Source organism: Mixophyes fleayi, unplaced genomic scaffold (assembly GCF_038048845.1).
Source record: "Mixophyes fleayi isolate aMixFle1 unplaced genomic scaffold, aMixFle1.hap1 Scaffold_29, whole genome shotgun sequence".
NCBI lineage: Eukaryota > Metazoa > Chordata > Amphibia > Anura > Limnodynastidae > Mixophyes > Mixophyes fleayi.
Window position 1 is genome coordinate 2,523,192 of NW_027446953.1, and position 15,040 is coordinate 2,538,231.

Consider the following 15,040-nt stretch of genomic DNA (forward strand, 5'->3'; position numbering starts at 1 on the left):
TCTACCTGGGGGGGGATATTAGACTTTTATGCACTTTAGGTAAAGTGTAGAACACAGGAATAGAGGGATTTTGGATTTTCAAAAATTCTTTAACCTTGGGTGGTATGATGTTCTTACTTTCATATTTGGACAATAACTGATCAAACTTTTTGATGATTTTATCGATGGGGTCTGCCCTCAACTTTTTATATGTTTGAGAGTCATTGAGTTGTCTATAGTTCTCTTGATCATAATCTTCCAAAATTAGAACCACTATACTCCCACCTTTATCGGCTGGTTTTATTACTATTGATTCATTATTTCTTAATTCTTTCAATGCTGTCCGTTCAGCTTTAGTTAGATTGCACCTCCCTTTTTTCCATTTCATGTTTCTTAAATCCTCTTTAACTAGGGTTTCAAATGTTTCTACTAACGGTCCTTTACACTGATGAGGATAGAATGTAGATTTTCTCTTAAAGGCATACTCTTTTATATCATTATTTTTTTCCTCTGTTTCCTGGGGGCCTGAATTTTTATTAAAAAATGGAAATTTTTCTTATGAATTTTTGAAGATCTACAAATAAATTAAATGTGTTTGGTATGCTAGAAGGAGCGAATTTTAGCCCCTTAGTCAATACTTTCTTTTCATCCTCTGATATAACATGTTTACTTAGATTAAAGATTTTAATTCCTTTATCAGTACCTACTTCTTTTTCTTCTTTATTAAGACAAGTTGTATGTTTTTCCTCTCTTGTGACTTTATTTTTATTTTTAGTCTTTAATTTAATCCCTGCTCTTTTGCCCCTTTTCCTATTACATCTCTTATTGATCAATTTTATTCTTCTAAAAAAACACTTTGTTGTCTGAGGACCTCAAATATGTTCCTAGTTTGTATAGGGTATCTGTTCCTATGGTCCCAACGTCTGTTAACTTTTCTGGGACTCCTCTTGGTGTTATGTTTACTTCTTCTAACTTCACGCCATTCTTCATTATCGTAATCATATCTACTACCTCTGTCTGAACGATCATAATATTTGGTAACATCTCTCAGATTAGGGGTCAGCTCTCTTTTTCTATCAGTGTCATTCTGGTATGCATTATACAACCACCTATTTGGATTTCTTTCGTATCTATAATGCTCATGAGCCCTTTTTTCTTTTTGATCCTCTTCTCTATCTATGTTCATATGGGGCTTAGGGTTATGTGTGGTCCCCCTGTTCATATCCTCTTTGTCCCTCCTATATTTTTTCTGCTTTCTTTCCATAATCATACCTTTTTGTTTATTAATTTTATATACAATCTCCTCCTATATTTAAAATCTTCTAAATTTGAAAATGGAATAACCAGGGATTTTAAATACCAAAATATCATGAAGACATATAATCAATCCTCTCGTAATTATAATCTGGTTGAATGTATGTAAAACATATGCATAAAAGCAGTCCAGTATAGTGAAAAACTTTTAGAGGCAATTTCTCCAAACACCATACATGCCAACTCTCCCGGAAAGTCCGGGAGACTCCCGAAATTCGGGTCAGTCTCCCGGGCAAGCTGGCATATCTCCCGCATCCCAATCTCACACCGAGAATCGCGTCATTTGACGCGATTCTCTGTGAATCACGCCATTTTGGATGGCGGGAGGGGGCGGGACGAGGCCAATCGCGTCATTTTGGCCCTGCCCCCGCGACGCAAATTACAGTTTTGCAGGGGGCGGGGCCAAAATGATGCGATTGGTCTCGTCCCGCCCCCTCCTGCCCTCTAGTCACGTCCCCTCTAGTTGGTAAGTATGATAAACACTTTATAAAATGTTCATCTTATTCCGTCCGAATCCACACGAAAACCGCTTAGTGAAATGCACTTACCAGAAGTAGGTAGTACAACAGCATGTAAAGCTCCCCAACGATCACTCTGTTTGTTTGGCGATCATCCCAGCGTGGGATACTCGAGGTAATGCCTTCTCCAACATCCAAAATTTTGTTAATGTGCGTACGCTCGCTAACCAATAACGATTGTCGAACCTCGATTTGTGTTTCCAACGCACAAAGATTTATTCGCAATAAGTGGAAAAAATATGCTCAAGCGAAGTAATAGTAAATACAGCCGTTACTTATCGCAGGCGCTCTGGATCCAGTGCAGTCATTCAATCCTGAAGTCTGGGGACAAGAAGTCTGCCCTCTGGATCACAAGCTGCTGCTTATATACACAATCAAATACAGTAATACAATGAAGATGGTATGGCTTGCATCTATTGGTCCGGGTCTCAGGAATGTCCAAGGGGTCGTCAATCATTGGCTGGTTCATCCTAAGGAATCCAAAGGAGGGGGTCATCTCTGCAGGGGGTATGCTCTGCTCTTCCCGCCAGAATTCCTTAGTCTTAAGTAGTTCATAATTCCCTATCATTCATAACTTGCGTATGCACTCTGCGATTCCCTCGCAGAGCGCACCAAACAGTAGGATATGTAACAAGGTTCATTATGATACCACTCATGATGTTATTCCTTTAACCCGTTCCGTGTATTTCACTAATATGCATGTAACTTTGATATAACACATAAATACTAATATATTTCGACATAACTGACTATGTGTTGCAACTACCATTAATGTGTACTATTTTATAAGTATGCGTGTTTGTGGAATGTATGGTAAAAGACCAATTAATGTTGCTGCCACGTGTAGTGGATGCGTACGCCCTTTCACGCCGTAGCGTGCCCTTGTACGTCGATGCGTACCGTACGCATCTTTTCAGACAATGACAACCAAGTTTGCTAGACTTTAATTGAAATGACTTTATCCAATTTACTGACTTCGACAGTTCCACCCTTTGATAGTGTAATAAACTATCACCCAATCACCGTTTCAAGTTCAGGATTGTACAATACTTCTCCACAGACCATGATCTCGGTATCTGGTACCACCCTTTCAGTCTCTCTCTCAGTGTTACTCTTATGAGACCGTTTTCCACACTTCAACACAGTAGGAACACATTTGACAACTAAACCAATTGCTAAGATGACACCCAGTATAAGGAGAAGGAGCTTACCTACACTCGCAATCATTTCCTGTACCCACTCCCCCAGACCGGAGAACCATTTTGCTGGGTTCAACCATGAAAACCAACCCGCCACCTTTTCCCCGACCTCATATAACGAAGAATTATGGCTCTTTCGAAATTCCCATTTCAGCTGCAAAATTTCATCCATCTTCCGGTCTATAACCTCTTTAGGGTCATCAGTATTATTAGTAATGTACGTGCAACATTTGACACCGAACTGGGTGGCCAGTGTCACACAGTACCCACCAGTAATAGAGATAATTTAGTACCAGTCTATGTTGCACCAACTCCTTCTTGTACGCTTGTAGCTCCCTTCCAGTATACCTGAAAGTGTCATCATACATCTCGGTGATATTATCTATTAATTTAGCTAGGTCTTGGATATATTTAAAGTTTAATGTTCCCCGAGCGGTCCTGGTGAGATCTAGAGCAACCATAACTTGGAAACCAGCAGTTTCACTAATCAATTTTGTAGCTATGGGTTCCTCACCAGGAATCATATTTCTCTTGCCACGGTGTTCATACTGTATGTGTATGTATGGTGGTGATGTAGTCTTGTGAATATCTACCATTTCTTCATGAGTAATAGTCATGATTTCAGGAACCAGTTTAGCTAAGAAACACAAGCCCTTGGAACTCGGAGTCACCCAGGAATAAGCTTTCCTCCCACAAACAAAATACACATCATCAGGGAGAACATAAGGAACAGTATGCCCATGAATTATATCACACAGAGTTTTGATAAAACTACCCATGCCTAGTGTCTCCATCTGCTCTAGACACGTGTCGGCATTAATGATATTTTCACATTTATCTGTAGAGACTTTTCCAATAGATACCTTCTTATGTTTGGTTATACGCCCTAACTTGTGACTTCCATCAGCATTCCTGCCTAGTAGTGACCTTGTGGGTCTCTCTCTAAAATGAGTGTGGCGAGCCATTGTCTGATCTGATAGGTCAGCCTCCCAATTCTCCAGGCGCTTTGCATGAGATATGTTTAGGCACAGCAAAGATCTGCCTATGGAGTATTGTCGAAGCGTCAGACTAGGGGACCTAGTGTTATTGTACCTCCCTTCTATGGGCCTCCCACCCCTTAATTTGAGTACTTCGGATATGTTTAGCGGGAATGGCACTAGTCCTATGTTATGCTGCCCTTGAGGCACGTGAGAGCACACCCAACACTCGGTTTGGTTTAGCACCTTACCCACCAGGGAGTGATAATCCTCCAAAGGATGCCCGCCTATATTCAGAGTACTGGGGGACTGGCATCGTTGGATGCATCTCTCTTCAACTAGGGAGTTGCAGAACTTGCAGATACAATACTCATCAGACAATAGCCCCTCACACTGCCTCCGAGTTCCTGAGCTAGCAGACCTTTTCATAACCCCTGGACCAAGTTTGATAATGGGCTGCTCAGGATATCCTATTAACTTTTCTTCGGCCTCCATTTCATCCGTATCACTCCCAGAACTCTCCTCCGTCCTCCATTCTCCTTCACAAAAATAGAATGTCCTAGAAAAAGTAAAAACAAGGAAAATCCTGGAACAAAAGAAAAACAAAAACCGCCACTCCATCGCTGGAAAGATAGTTCTGAGGCAACGTCTCTGGTTCAGGTGTCTCAACTGCAGGCTTTAGGTCTCCCGGAACAGTCTCACAAGTGACAGCTCTATGTCGTCGGTCTGAGTCTTGTCTTGCACTTTCTCCGGATTATGGACTCTCCTGCAGTGGGTGGAATGGACCCAAGTGTCTCTCTCTGCAACCTTCAGTGATGTAGTACTGGTCAGCAGCACTTGGTACGGGCCTTCCCAACGGTCTGTTAAACAACCTGAACGTAAGAAATTGCGGATCATAACATAGTCTCCAGGTTCAACATCATGACAGTTCGTCTCTGGCATACCAGGTGACAGCATTTTTAGTTTTTGTTGTTGTTGTTTCAGCTGTCTACTCATTCTTATAAGATATTGTACAGTCACTTCATTATTACACTTTAAGTCGTCTTGTGGACTCACGATCAAATGAGGTTGTCGTCCGAACAGTATCTCAAAGGGGGACAGATTAAGAGGAGGTCTAGGAGTGGTTCGAATGCTGTGGAGGACCAACGGCAAAGCCTCAGGCCATGCCAACCCAGTTTCAGCCATTATCTTACCTAGTTTGTTCTTGATAGTACCGTTTACTCTCTCCACCTTACCACTGGCTTGTGGTCGGTAAGGGGTGTGAAGTCTGCTACTGATTCCCATGAGTTTACACATATTTTGGAAGACATCACCAGTAAAATGGGTACCACACCAGTCACTGAATAATTTTCAAATTGTATAGTTACTACACTCTGTCCTTCATGCAATAGCTGGATTGTCTAATTCATTTTCAATGTCACTTTACTTGCTTTCCTGTGTTTCTGATTGAGCTTGTTGTTCAGGCTGAACTATTTGTAAAATCCCATGTCATTTGAGTGACACTCAATTGCTCAATCATCATGCTCCTGCTAAATTGTAATCTTGTTGGTATCTTGGCACAAAATTCTAGATCCATCTTGGCCCTCATTGTAGCCTACAAAAATTATTTCCTCTGCATGGGCTTCCTACTTGGTATGCTTTTCTTTGGGAACATGTACATAGACTTTGCTTCTAAGTATTCTAATCTCATTGAAGGAGCTGTGCAGATCGGGTGTTCATTGCTGAGGGCAGACTAGGGCATTATTTTGCCATGTTATGTACCCCCATGCAAAATTAAGATTTTGTTTTGTGTGAAGTCTATATTTAAATGAAATTCAAGGGTTGCAGGAAAGCCCATTTCAGAAGGGGTTCCCTGTTTACGGGTGAAATATAGCATTTCGCTCACTGCACTACTCTATACAATGCATATAGTGCTTTAACCCCATATTAAAATACAGACAAAACTGAAGTTACAAAGAAGGTGTATTATAAAGATGGTAACATATAATGGAGTTAATGCATTTCAATATACTTTTACATTGAGGAAGTACACAATAGTGGCATAAAGAAGGAATACAGTAAAAAAGCTACACTACTAGGTTACAGAATAAGCACAACTAAACTTAATATAAACAGAACAACTAGTAGTATCACTGGAGATCCCTGATTTAGGGTTACATGCCCCTGCCAGCACTGTAACAGTTATCCCAGATTGACAGCCAGGAGAAGTTTACTCGGGTAAACCTGGGAAAAAGAATTGTCAACAGAGCATCTTCATAGCGTTCAACATTGTAAAAAACTAAATAGGGACAAAATTATCCCTACCACCAATCAACCCAAACTATCTACATATTCAATCAACCACAATCACATTTCTGTGAAGGAACGTCCACTTTTTGGTAGATCCGATCCCTTTTGGGCTTGAGAATTAGCACAGTTCTGCCAAAGCTGATACTATTTGGAAGTATGCTGATTGATTGGTTGGTTGCCATGACCTCTGCATTTCTTATTGGAGGGGATTTTCCAGTACATTTACTTATAAATATAATAAACAGACACCATTCTTTTATGGGCTGCATGTTAGCATAGTGGTCAAACATACAAAGAAACTGCATTCTCTTAGAGCATCTGCACCACAGTAGAATGTACACCTGCAGACACTTCTTTAATTATGAATCCGTTTAAAACACCATTTGTTGCACTTGTTTTCTGTTGGGAGTTTAGGCATTGTGTTGTGATCGGAAGACTGCTGGCTATAGATATTTTATTTTGCAATATCCTTAATAAACTGATAATTGCTTTTCTGGGCATTGAATAAATATGCATCTCTTCTTTTTGATGTAATGTGTTGAAATTTGTTACTTTTTGTAAATAAGTATATACTACACGTGTACCGACCTCGGCTTGCCCTCCACTACACTTCTGCCTCAATCTTTGGACTGCTACGCCTCTCTGTGTAGCGAACCCGGCTTGTTTGACCTTTCTTCCATCTCATTTCCTGTTAGCCAGCCTTGCTCCCTGTCACTGGGCTCCTATCCAGTCTCCGGACCGTGACAACTTCGTTCTAAGTATTTACTCAAGCTTTGCTTGTATTTAAATTCTTCCCCTTTTCTTGTCTCTCTTTCTCACCACAAACAGATTTGCCGTCTGTGTTTTTGCGCTGTCCCACAGTGAAATTCTTTAAGTTTATTAATTCAAGGTCCCCTTTTCTTTTTCCTGTGTGGTAAGTATCCACTCCCACCTACTATTCTGTCTGTTGTGTTTCTCTTTCTGTATATTTATAGTGATGTTGTTTATGGTATGGTGTTTGGTCATTTTGACTACGGTCTGAGTATTTACTCAAGGTTTTTTTTTTAGTTTTTTTTGTACTTTAAAAAATGAAGGCTCAATATGATGCATGATTTTGTTGTAAGTATGATTTGCATGTTTGGAGTCTACATAGGAAATACAAAGCTGTAATGGTCTCAGCTAACTAGTCTATTTGATTTTAAATTCTTCCTTTTGTCACACAGGAGTTTGTCGAATTGGATGAGGATCTGTTTTTTGAGGAGGACGATCCATCACACCGTCCAAACCAGCAACTGGTACAACATCGCCGTCCTAGGGAGTGTATCTTCAGGCCACATGTCAGCCTCTTTGGGATGTCAGATGCTGAGGTTGTCCATCACTATCGGCTTACTCCTCATGTCATCTTGGACACCCTGCGCATTGTGCAGAGTGACCTTGAGCCAATGCGCAACATCCCGGCAGCAGTACCGCCTTTGACCGGTACTGTTGACAGAACTGCACTTCTGTGCAATTGGGTCATTCCAGACCACAGTGGGGGTCACGGCAGGTATGTCCCAGGCCAGTTTCAGTCATGTTCTGAAAGTTGTGCTCAGGGCATTCCTGTTGCGGCTCTCGCAGTTTATACATCTGCCATTTGATAAGGAGTCACTTGTGCGCATTAAGCAGCAGTTTGCCACCATAGCTGGCTTTCCGCACATCATAGGGGCATTAGATGGGACACATGTGGCCTTGATTCCATTGAGTGGGAATGCTTCTCTGTATTTGAACAGAAAGCATTTTAACTTCATAAATGTCCAGGCTATATGTGACCCATCTCTCCAGATTTGAGACCTGGTTACCAAATTGGGTGACCCATGACTACTTTGCATTTAGGCAATCAGGGACGTGGCACAGATAGCAAGAGAGGCAAGGGGGTGCAAGGCCACATGGAGACGCGTGGCTTCTTGGTAATTAGAGTAATGTATTTGCTCAATTTATTGCTAACCTTTTTTCACAATCATTAACTTCAAAGTGACTGCACTCTGAATGTTATATTTAGTTTTGGATGTTATGTTTCAACATTGGGTCATATAATGCATGTGTTTTATTTTATTTTTTTTAAAAACATTTGGTGGGTTTGTTTGTATACATTGTAAATACTCCAGCTAATGTAGCATGATTTACTAAACAGATAAATCACATCTAAGGTTACATGATTTTTTTGAAAATGGCAATTTGGAACCTCAATGTAAACTATCAAACTCTAGTAGGCCATATGCCTAAGTAAAGTTTTTGATAAATTAGTGTATTTTCTATATGTTATAGAATATGTTGGTAGCTTACATTGTTAAAGAGGTGATTATTTCTAAAGTATTCTTGCCCATGACATCCCTCCAATATCACGTAGAAAGCACATTGTAAAAAGCCTTCCGCCACCTCTGGAATGTGGATTGGCAAATGTGTTTAGTCAACAATAATGTATTGCTTCTTGTAGCAAATATTCAAGACTTACCTGCCAATGTGCCTTCACTATGGTGTACTTGTTAGATATTTCTATGTTAGCATTTGGAGGGTGGTCATTTGTTAGTATAAGAATGTACTAACGTGTGGTTCTTCTGTCTTCCTTCTCACCCTACAAAGGAGATAACGCTTATCCCTTACGCCCTTGATTCCTCACTCTGATGTTGAGCCCACATACAGAGCATAAGGTTGCATACAACTGGGCTCATGCAGTCACCAGATCAGTCATTGAACGGGCTTTTGGCCTTTGTTTCAGTCTCTCCTTAGCTTAGTGTAGTTATTTATTACAAGCAATTTGACCCCGAAACAAACTAAATAACTTAATGTATTTTTTTTCAAGCTCTTTACAATTGGGAACAAACATTAATAAAGCAATACTGGGTAATACATACAGACAGAGGTAAGAGGGCCCTGCACCCATGATTATAATCTATAGGACAATGGGAGTTTGAAACACAGGGGCATGAGCTACATCATATTGCACACTGGACCAGCTAGAATACAAAGGTAAAAAGTATTGAGTGGGCTGTGTGTTCAATCACACAGCAATGTTGGTCAGAGGGTTGATCCCTTGTGTTAGCTGTGTAGAGGGTGGTAATAGGATAACCTAGGGAGATTAAGATGCTGGTTGAGGAATATCATAAGCTTGCCTGAAGAGGTGGGTTTTCAGAGAACGCTTGAAGGTTTGATGACTACAGGAAAGTCTTATTGTGCGAGGGAGGGGATTCCACAAAGTGGGTCCTGCCCAAAAAAAGTCCTGTAACCGAGAATGGGAGGATGTGATGAGAGTGGAAGAGAGACGCAGATCTTGTGCAGAATGGAGGTGTCGAGTTGGGAGATATTTTGAGACAAGTGAGGAAATGTATGTCGGTGCAATTTTGTTGACAGCCTTGTATGATAGTAGAAGAATTTTATATTGGATACGTTGAAAAACAGGCAACCAATGTAGAGACTGACAGAGTGGCTCAGCAGAGGAAGAACGGTTTGCAAGGAAAATCAATCTAGCCGCTGCATGCAAAATAGATTGTAGGGGTTTAAGTCTGATTTTGGGAAGACCAGTAAGGAGGGAATTGCAATAGTCGATGCAGGAGATGAGTGTATGAAATAAGGTTTTTGCAGTGTCTTGTGTGAGATATGTGCGTATTCTGGAAATGTTCTTTAGGTGTATGTAACATGATTTAGATATGAAGTTGATGTGGGGAACAAAGGATAGTTGTGAGTCAAGGATTACACCTAGGCAGTGAGCTTGCAGGGTGGGATTTATGGTCATGTTATCAACAGAAATAGAAATGTCAGACAGGAAGCTTCTGTTTTTGGGTGGGAATATTATTAATTCAGTTTTTGAAAGATTGAGTTTGAGTTGGTGAGAAGACATCCAAGATGAAATGGCAGAAAGATAGTCAGTAATGCGAGACAACACAGATGGTGAGAGATCAGGAGAAGATAGATTTGTGTATCATCTGCATAGAGATGATACTGAAATCCAAAGGAGATTATTAGTTTTCCAAGAGAAGTGGTGTAGATAGAGAATAGCAGAGGACCTAGGACTGAGCCTTGTGGTACTCCAACTGATAAAGGAAGCTGAGCAGAGATGGATCTAGAGAAATTAACACTGAAAGAGTGAATAGATAGGTAGGACGAGAACCAGAATAGGACAGTGCCTTCAAGACCTAAGGATTGTAGCGTTTGTATGAGGAGAAAGTGGTCAACAGTGTCAAATGCAGCAGAGAGATCCAGGAGAATTAGAAGAGAGTAATGGAATTTAGTTTTTGCTGTGATCAAATTATTGATAACCTTGGTCAACACAGTCTCTGTGGAGTGTTGAGAGCGAAAGCCTGACTGAAGAGGATCCAATAGGTTGTTAGCTGTAAGAAAGTATGTGAGGGTTGTGTAGGCAATTATCTTGAGAAGCTTGGAGGGGCATGGGAGCTGAGAGATGGAGCAGTAATTTGAGAGAAAGTTTGGATCAGAATTTTGTTTTTTCAAAATAGGAGTAATCACTGTATGCTTGAGTAGTGATGGAAAAATACCAGTAGAGAGAGAAAGATTACAGATTTTAGTTAGAGGTCGAATGAGCATAGGAGACATGGACCTACCAATTTGTGAGGGTATGAGATTAAGAGAACAAGAGGTAGAAAAGGAAGATGAGCAGAGAATATAAACTTACTCTTCATTTGTGGGATCAAATGAACAGAGAGTGTTAGAGGGTGCTACAAAGGAATTGAGCTGGTTGCTTGTCGAGGGAGATGATATCATTTCAAGTCTGATCTTATCTATTTTGTCCTTGAGATAGGAAGCAAGATCCTGGGCACTGATGGCAGTTGGAGGGTTTGGGGTGGGAGCATTTAGAAGAGATTTAAATATGTTAAAAAAAGCATTTGGGGTTAGAAGCCTGAGCATAGATGAGAGATTGGAAGTATGTTTGATTTGCAGTGTCCAGAGCATTTCAATAGGAGTGGTAGATACCAGTATATGTGATGAAATCATTAGAGGTACAAGATTTACGCCAGTGACATTCTGCTTCGTGAGAAAATTTTTGTAGAGTTCATGTTACTTTAGTGTGCCATGGTTGGCAACAAAGTCTACAAGTATGTAGTCGCTGGCGCAACTTGATCAAGGGCAGTTGTTAGGGTTTGGTGAAAATGAGGTACTGCCCTATCAGGGGAGCAGAATGTAGAAATTGGGGAGAGAAGGTGTTGGAGAGAGGTGGAAAACTGTTAACAATCAATAGAGTTAATATTCCTGCTGGTGTGAGAGGGATTGGAAGAGTTTGATACTGGGGAGAAAATAACTGGGGGAGAGTGAGTAGCTAATAAGGTGATGATCTGAGAGTGGGAAAGGAGTGTTAAAGAAATCAGAAACTGAGCAAGATCAAGACAGTGGCCATCCTGATGAGTAGTGGATTCATTTCATTGGGAGAGGTAAAGTGAGGATGTTAGAGAGAGTAGTTTGGAAGCAGCATTGGAACGTTGATTAGCAATAGGGATGTTGGAATCACCCATAATGATGGTAGGGATGTCAGACGATAAGAAGTGAGGGAGCCATGAGAGAAGTGTTTAAGAAATTGTTGGTATGGTTCAGGTGGGCGATAGATGATAGGAACACACATAGAGAATGGGTTAAAAATCCTAACAGTATGTACTTCAAAAGATGTGAACGTGAGTGATGGGACATTTGGTAGAACTGTGAATGTGCACTGTGGGGAGAGAAGTAGTCCAACCCCCCCTCCTTGTCTGCCTCCTGGTCTGGGGGTGTGGGTGAAATGGAGACCACCATGTGAAAGGGCTGCAGGTGAGGCAGTGTCTTTATGACATCATATGCTTCAGACAAGCTGCCATGTACAGTATGCTTATATAATGCACACCTATCTTCTACTATTATATTTTAAACTCATATTTCTGACATATAAATTGACCAATGGCAGAATTCTCTTGTGGTATAAATCTTTAGAACATCAGATGGCCAAGTACAGTATGCTTATAGGGGCCTATTTATTGTAGCTTTTTTTTCATTAATTTCCTTTGGAGGGCCGACACATATTTATCTAATATGCACATTTATTAACAGTGCATTGTAGCAGATATCATAGATATCTGTTGCTTTGCATTTTTTTCCGACATACGGAGCAGTCTCTGTAGATGTCTATGGGGACTGTCATTTACTGCTATTTAAGAAGTACTGAAAATCCATTTACACATACAGTAATGTCGTATATATTACTGTCTATGGAAGTGTTAATGTCTGCTCTATGGGGAGAGCATTGCAGTAGAGGGATCTTCAAATCCCTCACCTCATCTTACTGCTCTCCCCTCCAGTCACTATCGCAAAGGTGATCACTTTGTGATAGTAACCATAGGAAAGATAGCAGAGGAACAGCAGTCTTTCATGACTGCTGTTCCTGTTGAAGTTTTTTAATAAATACACACAAGCTTTCAATCCGTATCTTTGTGAAAAGGATTGAAAGGGATTGTGTTAACAATGCAGTCATTAATAAATATGCCCCATAGACTGCACATCTATCTTCCTCTACTGTACTTTAAACTCAGATTTCTGTCATGTAAATTGATCAATGACAGATTATCCTTGTGAGGTATAAGTATTTATGGCATTACAAGTTAACCCGTGCATGATACTCATGCATTCTAGTCAAATCAAGCTACTTAAGGGTTTAAAACGGTTCTTGTCATACATTTGGGCCTAGCCCAGGCCTCCTCAGGAGACGAGCGTTACTTCCCGACGCAAGCGGCATTTTTTAACGTGGTTTTGTCCACATGTCAACACCTCATCATTTTTCTCCATCACCTCATCCTTCATCTTTATCGCCACATCTATCCAGATGTCTATCCAGACACAGGGATCTCTCTCAGCGGTCCTGAGTATCACACTCCTCTCGCTCTGTCACCCCCGGCAACCACCAATGACTCCCAACTGTCACCCCCGGCAACCACCAATCACTCCCAATTGTCACTTCTCCTTCAAGAAATATATATATATTTTTTTAAAATCTTTATAAACACTTTTAACAATTAACAAATTAAATTAACAAATTAAAAACATCTTAGTATACCAAATTTCAGCCCTTTCTGAGTTTTTTTTTCCCACACACACTAAGAATTTAGTAGGTCAGTGTATAACTCCGCCCAGCAGGTGGCGCTGCAGCTTGGATTTTTTTTCCCACACACACACACAGACTAACACACGCCACTAGGCTTATATATATATTAGATATGATCCCAGAAAAAATACCAAGTACAGTATAATTATAGACTGTACAACAATCTTCTACTACTGTACTTCAAACTTATATTTCTGGCATGTAAATTCATCAATGACATAATTTCGTAATAAACTAAAACATGCATAAACTGTCCCCCCCTTCAGTGTTGTCGCCTTGGTCGGTTGCCCCTCTCACACAGCCCTAGTTACAGCTAGGGCCGGCAAGAGGAATTTGGGGCCCCAGTACAGCAACTTTCTGTCCTTTCCCCGTCCCCCCGTCCCCCCCCCTCCACACATAGCAGGAGATGGAATGTGTCGGAGGCAGCATGGCTACATAGTGATGGGGACATGACATAATATATATATATATTAAAATGGTGTTGTTCTCACCTACCTGTTATTGTAGCTTTCATAACCTGGTACTGGATTCTTGTATGGATCCTTGAATCTTGGGACCTGTTTGGGAAATGTATAGGTACATGAAATATGGAAAATAATAAGTGAACACAGTACAAAGCACAGATCACGCAGTATATAATTATATAACAAGCAAAAAATGTGTGATAAAAATAATCACATATATCTATGTTTGGAAATGGTCTGACAATGAAACATAATTGAATGTGTATAAGAGAAATGGCAACCCCATACAAAGACAAATGCACAATAAAAATTAAGAGGAACTCAAAAACCCTTAGACAAAAATCTAATAATGAAGAAAGAATATTAAATACAATTTTAAACTCCAAACTAATTTAATTATAAAGTAACAATATGGGGGATATTCAATTGGTGGCAATGTGGCACACAGACATTGTGCTGCGCACAGTGCTGGCAATTACGGTAGTAATATCCACCGCAAGGTGTTTCATGGATGTTTCTGAGACACCTCACATCTAATTGAGTCTCCCCCTATCATCATCATCATTTATTTATATAGCGCCAACATATTCCGTAGCGCTTTACAATTGGGGACAAACACAATAAACTAATAAACAAACTGGGTAAAACAAACAAAGAGGTGAGAAGGCCCTGCTCGTAATCTTACAATCTATGGGACAATGAGAGTTTGATACATGAGGTTAAGTCTACATTTTGCATTTCGGTCCAGCCAAACTGCAAAGGTAAAAGTGATTCGGAAGCTAATTGATCCCATCACACAACAATGTTGGTCAGGGGGTTGTTGTCTTGTGTGACTTGTGTAACGGGTGGTAATAGGGTAATCTAGTGAGGTTAAGAGGGTGGTTGAGGAATATTATAAGCTTGTCTGAAGAGGTGGGTTTTCAGAGAACGCTTGAAAGTTTGCAGAGGAAAGTCTTATTGTGCAAGGGAGTGAATTCCCGACACCCAGGTTTTTTAGGAAATTTTTTAAAGAATTCTCTTAAAAGTTTTGAAGCATTAAGTCTCCTTCACGGGACCCAGGACCACTCTTCCAAGCCGCGATTCCTCCACTGTACCAGGAAGTGCACCTGGCCCTGCACATTCTTAGAATCGAGAATCTTCTGAATTATGTATCTTTGAGGTTTATTCCGATTCTGTACATGCGGACTTAGAAGCTGGGATTGACTTG

At 40.5% G+C, this 15,040-nt stretch overlaps 1 long non-coding RNA gene across 1 annotated transcript in view; it reads right to left on the minus strand.

Moving 5' to 3' along the window:
• Positions 1-13,165: 13,165 nt before the first annotated feature.
• Positions 13,166-15,040, minus strand: part of LOC142127206 (uncharacterized) — a 174,971-nt gene continuing 173,096 nt past the window's right edge. Inside the window, exon 4 of the long non-coding RNA XR_012685340.1 lies at positions 13,166-13,175. This is a non-coding gene — a long non-coding RNA (uncharacterized LOC142127206). The remainder of the gene's footprint in view (positions 13,176-15,040) is intronic.